General features: G+C 43.3%; 1 pseudogene; it reads left to right on the forward strand.

The window, feature by feature from the left end:
- The first annotated feature begins 2,635 nt into the window (after nucleotides 1-2,635).
- LOC112586405 lies at nucleotides 2,636-3,729 on the forward strand (annotated as a pseudogene).
- The last annotated feature ends 7,359 nt before the right edge of the window (nucleotides 3,730-11,088 follow it).

The following is an 11,088-nucleotide window of genomic DNA, read 5'->3' on the forward strand; positions in this document are numbered from 1 at the left end:
GCAGATCCTCTCAGTTTATCTCTGACCAGGATGCATAACTATGGCCAGAGGGTATGTGGTACACAGAGGGCAGAGATCATCTGGGAAAGATGGGCTTCCTGCAACCCTGGAGATGAACAGAGAATTTGGACAGACGTCCATCTAGTGGCCTCTTAGGTTTTTGACAAGTGTCTTGAATCCTGGTGGGTTCACCAGGAACTTGTGGGTTCACAGCTTCGGGGTGGTTTAGGCACTACAGGGCTCCATGTAGTCAGGGAGAAGCACATAGTGGCTGATTTGGCTGACTGTTGACAGCTGGGATTGTGTGGTGTTGTGTAAGGGCCTGGGAAGGAGGCAGCCTGGTTGTTGAGAAGTTCCTGACTGGGAACTTTCAAGTGTGCCCACTGCATAAAACTTAAACTTCCATGGTCTCCAACTTGATTAGCCTCGGGAGGGAAGAGTGAAAGTTTCTTCAGCTTTTCCTTGACTACCTCCCTAATGTGTATCTGCCTGTGCAAATTGTTCCTCAGTGAATATCCATCCTTGGGGACAGACTAGGGAGAGGAGGAAAGAGGCAGAGAGAATGAGAGACAGGGAGACAGCTGGATCCTTCTCAGCACCATTATTTCTGGACTTCTCCAGGTTTCTGTGTGTAGCCAGTTGTTCCTCATTGTGAGTGGAGATAGCAGAATCAGACTGTCTGCCAAATATTGCTTTCTACTAGCCTTACAGGGGCTGGGCCGACTTGATGCCTAAAGGGTGGTAGAAGTTACATTCTGTCTCCTTCTCTGGAGGTGAGTGTCTTCCAAGCGATTTCCCCCTGTGAAAAGAATCATCATGGGAGGCCCTGAGCTGGGCTGCCTCCTGGAACAAGGACATCTAGAGGCTGATGAGTGAACTGAGAAAGCTGCAGAGGAGACGAGCTGTGCATCAGACCATCCCTCCATAGCAAGGAGCAGGTTGAGGGGTGTAGGCACAGCCCTCTGCCTGAGAGAGCTAAGACCCTACCCTTTCTTTTCTCACTCTTTCTTCCCTACTCACTTGCCATTTGTAAGGCATCTGCAGCCAGAGAGACTGCAGGTTAACTGGACAATGGTTTAGAGAAGAATGAGTGAGGGAAAGCTAGTCAGATTGGACATTATTTATTGTATGGTTCTTTATCTACTAACTGATATATTCAGTGAATGATATTTACAGAGCACACACATTGGCAGACTCTATTCTTGTCGCTTGTGGTGATATAAGAATACTAAAGAATGTGTCTTCAAGGTACTTAATTCTAATTAAGGGATTTTGATTGGGATGGGGTTTTGATTTTGATGATAAATGAATAAACAAGTAAAAGCATGATAGATATCAGATATTGATTAGAGCCAAGTGAAAGCCATCTGGTCGCAGAGGAATTGTAATCTCAGAGCTAGAAATCATCAGGTAGAAACTGGCCAGGTTTTTCCTGCATAGAGGAGACATATTCAGTGAAGGCAGAGAGGGAAGATCATTTTTATCATAAAAGTAAAGAGGAAGACATGGATAATTCATTCTAGGGAGCCAGCTCCCCCAAATCAGAGAAGGACTTTGTTTCAAAAATAGGTTTTATCTCATGACAATGTTCTGGATTGATCCAAATTCCCAACAGCACCCCCAAAATGATAAATATAAGAGGCAACAAATTTAAAATGAATACAATTGAAATGGAGCCTGTTTTTAGCAGATACAGAGGAAAGAAGTAATTATGTCTGGCTATGATTAGCTAGGAATTCTGTCTCATAGGCTCCTGTGGTGGCTTAGGTGGTAAAAAATCTGCATTAGGCAGGTAATGCAGGAGATCCAGGTTCCATCCCTGGGTCGGGAAGATCCCCTGGAGAAGGGAATGGCTACCCACTCCACTATCCTTGCCTGGAGAATTCCATGGACAGAGGAACCTGACGGGCTATAGTCCATCAGGTTGCAAAGAGTCTGACATGACTGAGTCATTAACATTTTTTTGTCTTATAACTGTTTACGTACAGCAGTTTTTGCAGGACATGGGCAAAACAGGCACAGAAGACACTTCAGGGCATTCAGAATGGAAGGGGTCGTTGTATAAATGAGCATGTTTTGTTCCAGAAAGTAGATAGTGTAGCTGCTGCTACTGCTAAGTCACTTCAGTTGTGTCCTACTCTGTGGGACCCCATAGACATCAACCCACCAGGCTCCCCCATCCCTGGGATTCTCCAGGCAAGAACACTGGAGTGGGTTGCCATTTCCTTCTCCAATGCATGAAAGTGAAAAGTGAAAGTGAAGTCTCTCAGTCGTGTCCGACCCTTAGCATGGACTGCAGCCTTCCAGGCTCCTCTGTCCATGGGATTTTCGAGGCAAGAATACTAGAGTGGAGTGCCATTGCCTTCTCCAATATAGGGTAGTAGGTGAGAGCAAAGCTGTGAACTGAGAGGCATGGGTGCCTACTGGGGAGGGTGGGTTTTCATGCCTAGGGTGGTATTGGTGACCATTGCTCATCTTTTTGGACCTATGCTATTATCTTATTATATTACACATTCCTTCATTATGTATCTACCATTAACTTTGTGTAGAAAATAGTCATGTTGTAGAGCCTAAGAGTAGGGTGTATTTCCTCAAGTTAAAAATGGTTTTCATCTTTCTGAGGTTAGAAGTATGTTATCTCTCCCTTGCTCTCTAGACTTCACAAGGAACAAAAGTCTGAGCTACATGTTGGGGAATCACTCCAGCGCCACTGAATTCTATCTCCTTGGCTTCTCGGGATCTAGAGAACTACGCCATATCCTCTTTGCTACCTTCTTCTTCTTCTACTTAGTGACATTAATGGGTAACACAGTCATCATTGTGATTGTCTGTCTTGATAAACATCTGCAGTCTCCCATGTACTTCTTCCTTGGTCATCTCTCAGCCTTGGAGTTCCTGGTGACCACCATTATCGTCCCCATGATGCTCTGGGGGTTGCTGCTCCCTGGGATGCAGACAGTATCTCTGGCTGCATGTGTCGCCCAGCTCTTCCTGTACCTTGCTCTGGGGACCACAGAGTTTAGGCTGCTGGGAGCGATGGCTGTGGACCGTTACGTGGCTGTCTGTAACCCCTTGAGGTACAACGTCATAATGAACAGCCGCACCTGCAACTTTGTGGTAATTGTGTCATGGTTGTTTGGGTTCCTTTTTTGAAATTTGGCCAGTTTATGCCACATTTCAGCTTTCCTACTGCAAATCAAATGTGGTGGACAATTTTTTCTGTGACCAAGGGCAATTGCTCAAACTATCCTGTGATAATACGCTTTTCATGGAATTCATCCTCTTCTTAATGGCTATTTTTGTTCTTTTTGGTTCTTTGATCCCTACAATTGTCTCCTACACCTACATCATCTCCACCATCGTCAAGATCCCCTTGGCCTCCGGCCGCAGGAAAGCCTTCTCTACATGTGCCTCCCACTTCACATGTGTCCTGATTGGTTAAGGCAGCTTCTTGTTCCTCTACGTGAAACCCAAGCAAACGCAGGCCACAGATTACAACAGGGTTGTTTCCCTGATGGTTTATGTAGTCACTCCTTTCCTCAGTCGTTTCATCTTCACTCTCCAGAATGACAAAGTCATAGAAGCACTTCGGACAGAGTGAAACAATGCTGTCATCTGTTCAGGAACTAGTCTTGCCCTAAAGCTTTTTATATGGCAGAATACATTCTGAATTCTAGAATGGTCTGAAAAGTACTTTGAACTGGAGCCTAATCATCATCAAATAATCTGTGTGCAACAGAACTCTTTTATATTATGGCCATGGTGCTTATCATTATAGGTTGTTATTTAAAAATTCACTTTATTTTATATATATATATATATATATATGTTTCACTTATGGTGCATTTCACAATAAAATGTTTTAAAATTAAATGTAATAATAATATATGTGATATTTAGGTTTCTGAAGAGGAGAGTATCAGAAATATATTCTCCGGCTCCAGAATTGTATAACTTCTTGATTCCAGGTTCTTGAGTCATTGTCTCATAAATTGTCCTTAGCTTTATATCCTCTGACTGTGGGAAGCTCCCTATTCCTTCTCTGGCTCCAGCATATTCTCTTGTTTTCCTATCTCAAAGTCCTGTGGCCTTAATACTTCTCTGCACATTTTCTTGGCTGGCTGTGAACTCAGTGCACAGTCTGATACCTGTACAGTTTCAGGGGTGGCCATTGTTTAGGTGCAGACACGCCTCTCTAATCTGTGGACTTTCTCAGGGTGTGGGAGGAAGGGCTGAGCAAGGAGTTCTCCTACCTGATGGCCCCCAGGTTGTGCTGCCCGCCAGGAGTGGGGTGGGTCAGCAGAGCTCCTGTGCTCAAGCTGGAATGGAGGGAAGAGCTGGCCTTGCCGGGTGGCTGGGCTGAGGGGAGTGCAGGAGTGGAGGAAGAGGCAGCCTTTGTCCCCTCCCTGTATTTCTTACATTCTGCCATCCCTTCAAGGTCCCTGCTTCGTGTCCCTTCATTTGTTCATCCTCTCCTGGCCGCTTTCCCTCCTGATTCCTCTCTATAGTTCTCTTTCTGTGGTTCCAGGTCTTTGATTCATCTCTGGGTCCTTCTTTTCCTTTCCCCTTACACATCTTGAGTTTGCCACACTAGTATCCAGCCTTCCACAGAGGTGTCTCATGCCTCCCTTATAGCATTGGCAACCTCATCACTCCCTTAATCAGCACCCCCTGCTGCTGCTGCTGCTGCTGCTGTTAAGTCGCTTCAGTTGTGTCCGGCTCTGTGCAACCCCAGAGCCGGCAGCCCACCAGGCTCCCCCGTCCCTGGGATTCTCCAGGCAAGAACACTGGAGTGGGTTGCCATTTCCTTCTCCAATGCATGAAAGTGAAAAGTGAAAGTGAAGTTGCTCAGTTGTGTCCGACTCCTAGCGACCCCATGGACTGCAGCCTACCAGGCTCCTCTGTCCATGGGATTTTCCAGGGAAGAGTACTGGAATGGGGTGCCATTGCCTTCTCCAATGCATGAAAGTGAAAAGTGAAGTCGCTCAGTCGGGTCCGACTCCTAGCTACCCCATGGACTGCAGCCTACCAGGCTCCTCTGTCCATGGGATTTTCCAGACAAGAGTACTGGAGTGGGTTGCCATTGCCTTCTCTGCAGCATCCCCTACCCTAGTCCTAATCCATCTCCCCATTTCTTATGTCATTAGCACAATATTATCAGCGTCTTTGTTACAGTGTCTTTGTAATAACAACATATTGATGGCAATGAGATATCTATAAGTGACTGGTTAAATAAATTCTGTTTCATCCGTATAATAAAATATTTTTTTGTTCAGTCGCTCAGTTGTGTCCGACTCTTTGTGACCTCATGGGCTGCAGCACACCAGGTTTCACTGTCTCCTGGAATATGCACAACTCCTGTCCATTGTGTCAATGATGCCATCCAACTATGGCATCCTCCGTCAGCCCCTTCTCCTCCTGCCTTCAATCTTTCCCAGCATCAGGGTCTTTTCCAGTGAGTCAGCTCTTCACATCAGATGACCAAAGTATTGGAGTTTCAGCTTCAACATCAGTCCTTCCAATGAATATTCAGGATTGATTTCCTTTAGGATTGATTGGTTTGATGTCCTTGCTGTCCAAGGGATTCTCAAGAGTCTTCTCCAGTACCACAATTTGAAAGCATCAGTTCTTCAGTCCTCAGCCTTCTTTATGGTCCAGTTCTCACATCCGTACATGACTACTGGAAAAGCCATAGCTTTGACTCTATGAACCTTTGTCGGTAAAGTGATGTCTCTGCTTTTTAGTATGCTGTCTAGATTTCTCATGCTTTCCTTCCAAGGATCAAGTGTCTTTTAGTTTCATGGCTGCAGCCACCATGTGCAGTGATTTTGGAGCCCAAGATTATTTTATTTTAATGTATAAAACATGTGAGACAGAATTTTTCCTATGTAATGCTGGTGACGCTGAGATAAACAGCTTACTCTACACCAAGTTCCCAGCAATTGGAAGTCAAGAACTTCATCACTTCAGAAGATTAAGAAAAAAAGATGTTTTTGCATTTGATTTCTGACAGGGGAAGAGACATGATTAACTGGTTGAAAGAATTGCATCAGAGTGTCTCAAGAGAAATTCTGAGTGATTTTGTGCTGGAGGTATTAGTAGAAGCTGAGTTAAGGTATATGCCATCTAAGAAGGAGATAATTGCTTTAATTCCTTACAAAGTTTTCAAAGTGAGAAAATAATTAATTAGTCCCTGTGAGTCAGTGCAGAGAAACTTTTCAACTGGAAAAAAATATTTCTCCTGGTTTAGAAGGCCGCCCAACACTTATACAGATGCTCAAAGATGGAGAAATCTCCCCCTCCTGACTAGTACCTGTGGGAAAAGACCTTAAATTAGGGGTTAAAGAGCTCCTTGTGATCTACAGGTTAACATTCATAAATTGTGTTCCTACCAGATACTCATGTGTGAGCACACAGGCACATGCACACGCACATGCCTGAGTTTAAGCCGCCTCTCCACCTCCTGTGCAAAACCAGCAGCCTGGGGGCAGAGGGCAACCATCCACTCGGATATTTGGGTTAGAAATGTGCGGGATGCTGCTTCTCCAGTTACAGTGTCAGCAGTTCCTTGTAGTATTTAGGGTCCACTTATAATATATTTCTCTTCATACTTTTCCAGTTTTGACCCTTTCCACACTCAATGTCAACCAAGAAACCAGGTATTTTCTAAGCTCTTCATGCATGCCTCCTGTCTGCATGACTCCCTAATTCCAAGAGAGAGCTCAGAGGAGGCACCTCTCCTAAATCTGCCCCTTTTCAGCCATTCCAGTCCTCCAAACCAAAGCACAGCTCTAGTTTGTTCTCTTCCTCTGTTCCAGATAGGAGCGTATTCACTCTATGTGAGTGCCCTAATAACTCCTTTGTTCCCTAACAAGTCCAGGGCCAGAAGATAGAGAGTGAAGCACCAGGGAGGGTCAAGATTCATGAAAAAGAAACAGCTGACCCCTCACCCGGGATGCTACAGTTGAGTTCTAGGGAAGAGAATAATAATTCTTTCTATTTAATGTGATCAGCTGATCATTTCCACTTATTCTCCCAATCACACTAAAAGGCATTGTAGGAATCAATAATTGTTAATTAGCAAGGACAAAGAGAATGGGGAAAAAGTTACAATGGATAATATTTCACAATTTTTTTAATATGGAAAGCAAAAATAAGTGTTTCCAAGGTAGTAAGACTGAGGTACAAACTAAATTCTGCAAAGGAGAAAGTAAGAAGAAACAGGGCAATTCACCCAACAGAACTGTCAGTCAGCACATGGAGGTCTCAGCTACCAAGGACTGTGAGGGTGAGAGCTTAGAAACAGGAATACTGCTTAAAAGTTTGTATAAATAGCAACCAGGCACTGCAAGTGCTTGTAAGAAAGTGGAAGTAAGAAATTGATTTAAGGAACTAGATCTGATAGATAGAGTGCCTGATGAACTATGGAATGAGGTTCATGACCTTGTACAGGAGACAGGGATCAAGACCATTCCCATGGAAAAGAAATGCAAAAAAGAAAAATGCTGTTTGGGGAGGCCTTACAAATAGCTGTGAAAACAAGAGAAGCAAAAAGCAAAGGAGAAAAAGAAGGATATAAGCATCTGAATGCAGAGTTCCAAAGAACAGAAGCAATAAGAAAGCTTTCCTCAGCGATCAATGCAAAGAAATAGAGGAAAACAACAGAATGGGAAAGACTAGAGATCTCTTCAGGAAAATTAGAGATACCAAGGGAACATTTCATGCAAAGATGGGCTCTATAAAGGACAGAAATGGTACGGACCTAACAGAAGCAGAAGATATTAAGAAGAGGTGGCAAGAATACACAGAAGAACTGTACAAAAAAGATCTTCACGACCCAGATAATCACGATGGTGTGATCACTGACCTAGAGCCAGACATCCTGGAATGTGAAGTCAAGTGGGCCTTAGGACGCATCACTACGAACAAAGCTAGTGGAGGTGATGGAATTGCAGTTGAGCTATTTCAAATCCTGAAAGATGATACTGTGAAAGTGCTGCTATCAATCTTCCAGCAAATTCGGAAAACTCAGCAGTGGCCACAGGACTGGAAAACGTCAGTTTTCATTCCAATCCCAAAGAAAGGCAATGCCAAAGAATGCTCAAACTACCGCAAAATTGCACTCATCTCACACGCTAGTAAAGTAATGCTCAAAATTCTCCAAGCCAGGCTTCAGCAATACATGAACCATGAATTCCTGATGTTCAAGCTGATTTTAGAAAAGGCAGAGGAACCAGAGATCAAATTGCCAACATCCGCTGGATCATGGAAAAAGCAAGAGAGTTCCAGAAAAACATGTATTTCTGCTTTATTGACTATTCCAAAGCCTTTGACTGTGTGGATCACAATCAACTGTGGAAAATTCTGAAAGAGATGGGAATACCAGACCACCTGATCTGCCTCTTGAGAAATTTGTATGCAGGTCAGGAAGCAACAGTTAGAACTGGACATGGAACAACAGACTGGTTCCAAATAGGTCAAGGAGTATGTCAAGGCTGTGTATTGTCACCCTGCTTATTTAACTTTTATGCAGAGTACATCATGAGAAACGCTGGACTGGAAGAAATACAATTGGAATCAAGATTGCCGGGAGAAATATCAATAACCTCAGATATGCAGATGACACCACCCTTATGGCAGAAAGTGAAGAGGAATTAAAAAGCCTCTTAATGAAAGTGAAAGTGGAGTGAAAAAGTTGGCTTAAAGCTCAACATTCAGAAAACAAAGATCATGGCATCTGGTCCCATCACTTCATGGGAAATAGATGGGGAAACAGTGGAAACAGTGTCAGACTTTATTTTTCTGGGCTCCAAAATCACTGCAGATGGTGACTGCAGCCATGAAATTAAAAGATGCTTACTCCTTGGAAGGAAAGTTATGACCAACCTAGATAGCATATTCAAAAGCAGAGACATTATGTTGCCAACAAAGTTTCGTCTAGTCAAGGCTATGGTTTGTTCTGTGGTCATGTATGGATGTGAGAGTTGGACTGTGAAGAAGGCTGAGCACTGAAGAATTGATGCTTTTGAACTGTGGTGTTGGAGAAGACTCTTGAGAGTCCCTTGGACTGCAAGGAGATCCAACCAGTCCATTCTAAAGGAGATCAGCCCTGGGATTTCTTTGGAAGGAATGATGTTAAAGCTGAAACTCCAGTACTTTGGCCACCTCATGAGAAGAGTTGACTCATTGGAAAAGACTCTGATGCTGGGAGGGATTGGGGGCAGGAGGAGAAGGGGACAACAGAGGATGGATGGCATCACTGACTCGATGGATGTGAGTCTGGGTAAACTCCGGGAGTTGGTGATGGACAGGGAGGCCTGGTGTGCTGCGATTCATGGTGTCCCAAAGAGTCGGCCATGACTGAGTGACTGAACTGAACTGAACTGAACAAATTTTGTCAGACTGTCTTCTTCTTTTTTTTTTTTTAATTTAATTTTATTTTTAAAGTTTACAATATTGTATTAGTTTTGCCAAACATCGAGATGAATCCCCTACAGGTATACCTGTGTTCCCCATCCTGAACCCTCCTCCCTCCTCCCTCCCCATACCCTCCCTCTGGGTCGTCCCAGTGCACCAGCCCCAAGCATCCAGTATCGTGCATCAAACCTGGACTGGCAATTCGTTTCATACATGATATTATACATGTTTCAATGCCATTCTCCAAAATCTCCCCACCCTCTCCCTCTCCCACAGAGTCCATAAGACTGATCTATACATCAGTGTCTCTTTTACTGTCTCTTACACAGGGTTATTGTTACCATCTTTCTAAATTCCATATATATGTGTTAGTATACTGTATTGGTGTTTTTCTTTCTGGCTTACTTCACTCTGTATAATAGGTTCCAGTTTCATCCACCTCATTAGAACTGATTCAAATGTATTCTTTTTAATGGCTGAGTAATACGCCATTGTGTATATGTACCACCGCTTTCTTATCCATTCATCTGCTGATGGGCATCTAGGTTGCTTCCATGTCCTGGCTATTATAAACAGTGCTTCGATGAACATTGGGGTACACGTGTCTCTTTCCCTTCTGGTTTCCTCAGTGTGTATGCCCAGCAGTGGGATTGCTGGATCATAAGGCAGTTCTATTTCCAGTTTTTTAAGGAATCTCCTCACTGTTCTCCATAGTGGTTGTACTAGTTTGCATTCCCACCAACAGTGTAAGAGGGTTCCCTTTTCTCCACACCCTCTCCAGCATTTATTGCTTGTAGACTTTTGGATCACAGCCATTCTGACTGGCATGAAATGGTACCTCATAGTGGTTTTGATTTGCATTTCTCTGATAATGAGTGATGTTGAGCATCTTTTCATGTGTTTGTTAGCCATCTGTATGTCTTCTTGGAGAAATGTCTATTTAATTCTTTGGCCCATGTTTTGATTGGGTCATTTATTTTTCTGGAGTTGAGCTGTAGGAGTTGCTTGTATATTTTTGAGATTAGTTGTTTGTCAGTTGCTTCATTTGCTATTATCTTCTCCCATTCTGAAGGCTGTCTTTTCACCTTGCTAATAGTTTCCTTTGATGTGCAGAAGCTTTTAAGTTTAATTAGGTCCCATTTGTTTATTTTTGCTTTTATTTCCAATATTCTGGGAGGTGGGTCATAGAGGATCCTGCTGTGATGTCTGTCGGAGAGTTTTGCCTATGTTCTCCTCTAGGAGTTTTATAGTTTCTGGTCTTATGTTTAGATCTTTAATCCATTTTGAGTTTATTTTTGTGTATGGTGTTAGAAAGTGTTCTAGTTTCATTCTTTTACAAGTGGTTGACCAATTTTCCCAGCACCACTTGTTAAAGAGATTGTCTTTAATCCATTGTATATTCTTGCTTCCTCCGTCAAAGATAAGGTGTCCATATGTGTGTGGATTTATCTCTGGGCTTTCTATTTTGTTCCATTGATCAATATTTCTGTCTTTGTGCCAGTACCGTACTGTCTTGATGACTGTGGCTTTGTAGTAGAGCCTGAAGTCAGGCAGGTTGATTCCTCCAGTTCCATTCTTCTTTCTCAAGACTGCTTTGGCTATTCGAGGTTTTTTGTATTTCCATACAAATTGTGAAATTATTTGTTCTAGCTCTGTGAAGAATACCATTGG

This window comes from Bubalus bubalis, chromosome 8, assembly GCF_019923935.1.
Source record: "Bubalus bubalis isolate 160015118507 breed Murrah chromosome 8, NDDB_SH_1, whole genome shotgun sequence".
Classification (NCBI taxonomy): domain Eukaryota; kingdom Metazoa; phylum Chordata; class Mammalia; order Artiodactyla; family Bovidae; genus Bubalus; species Bubalus bubalis.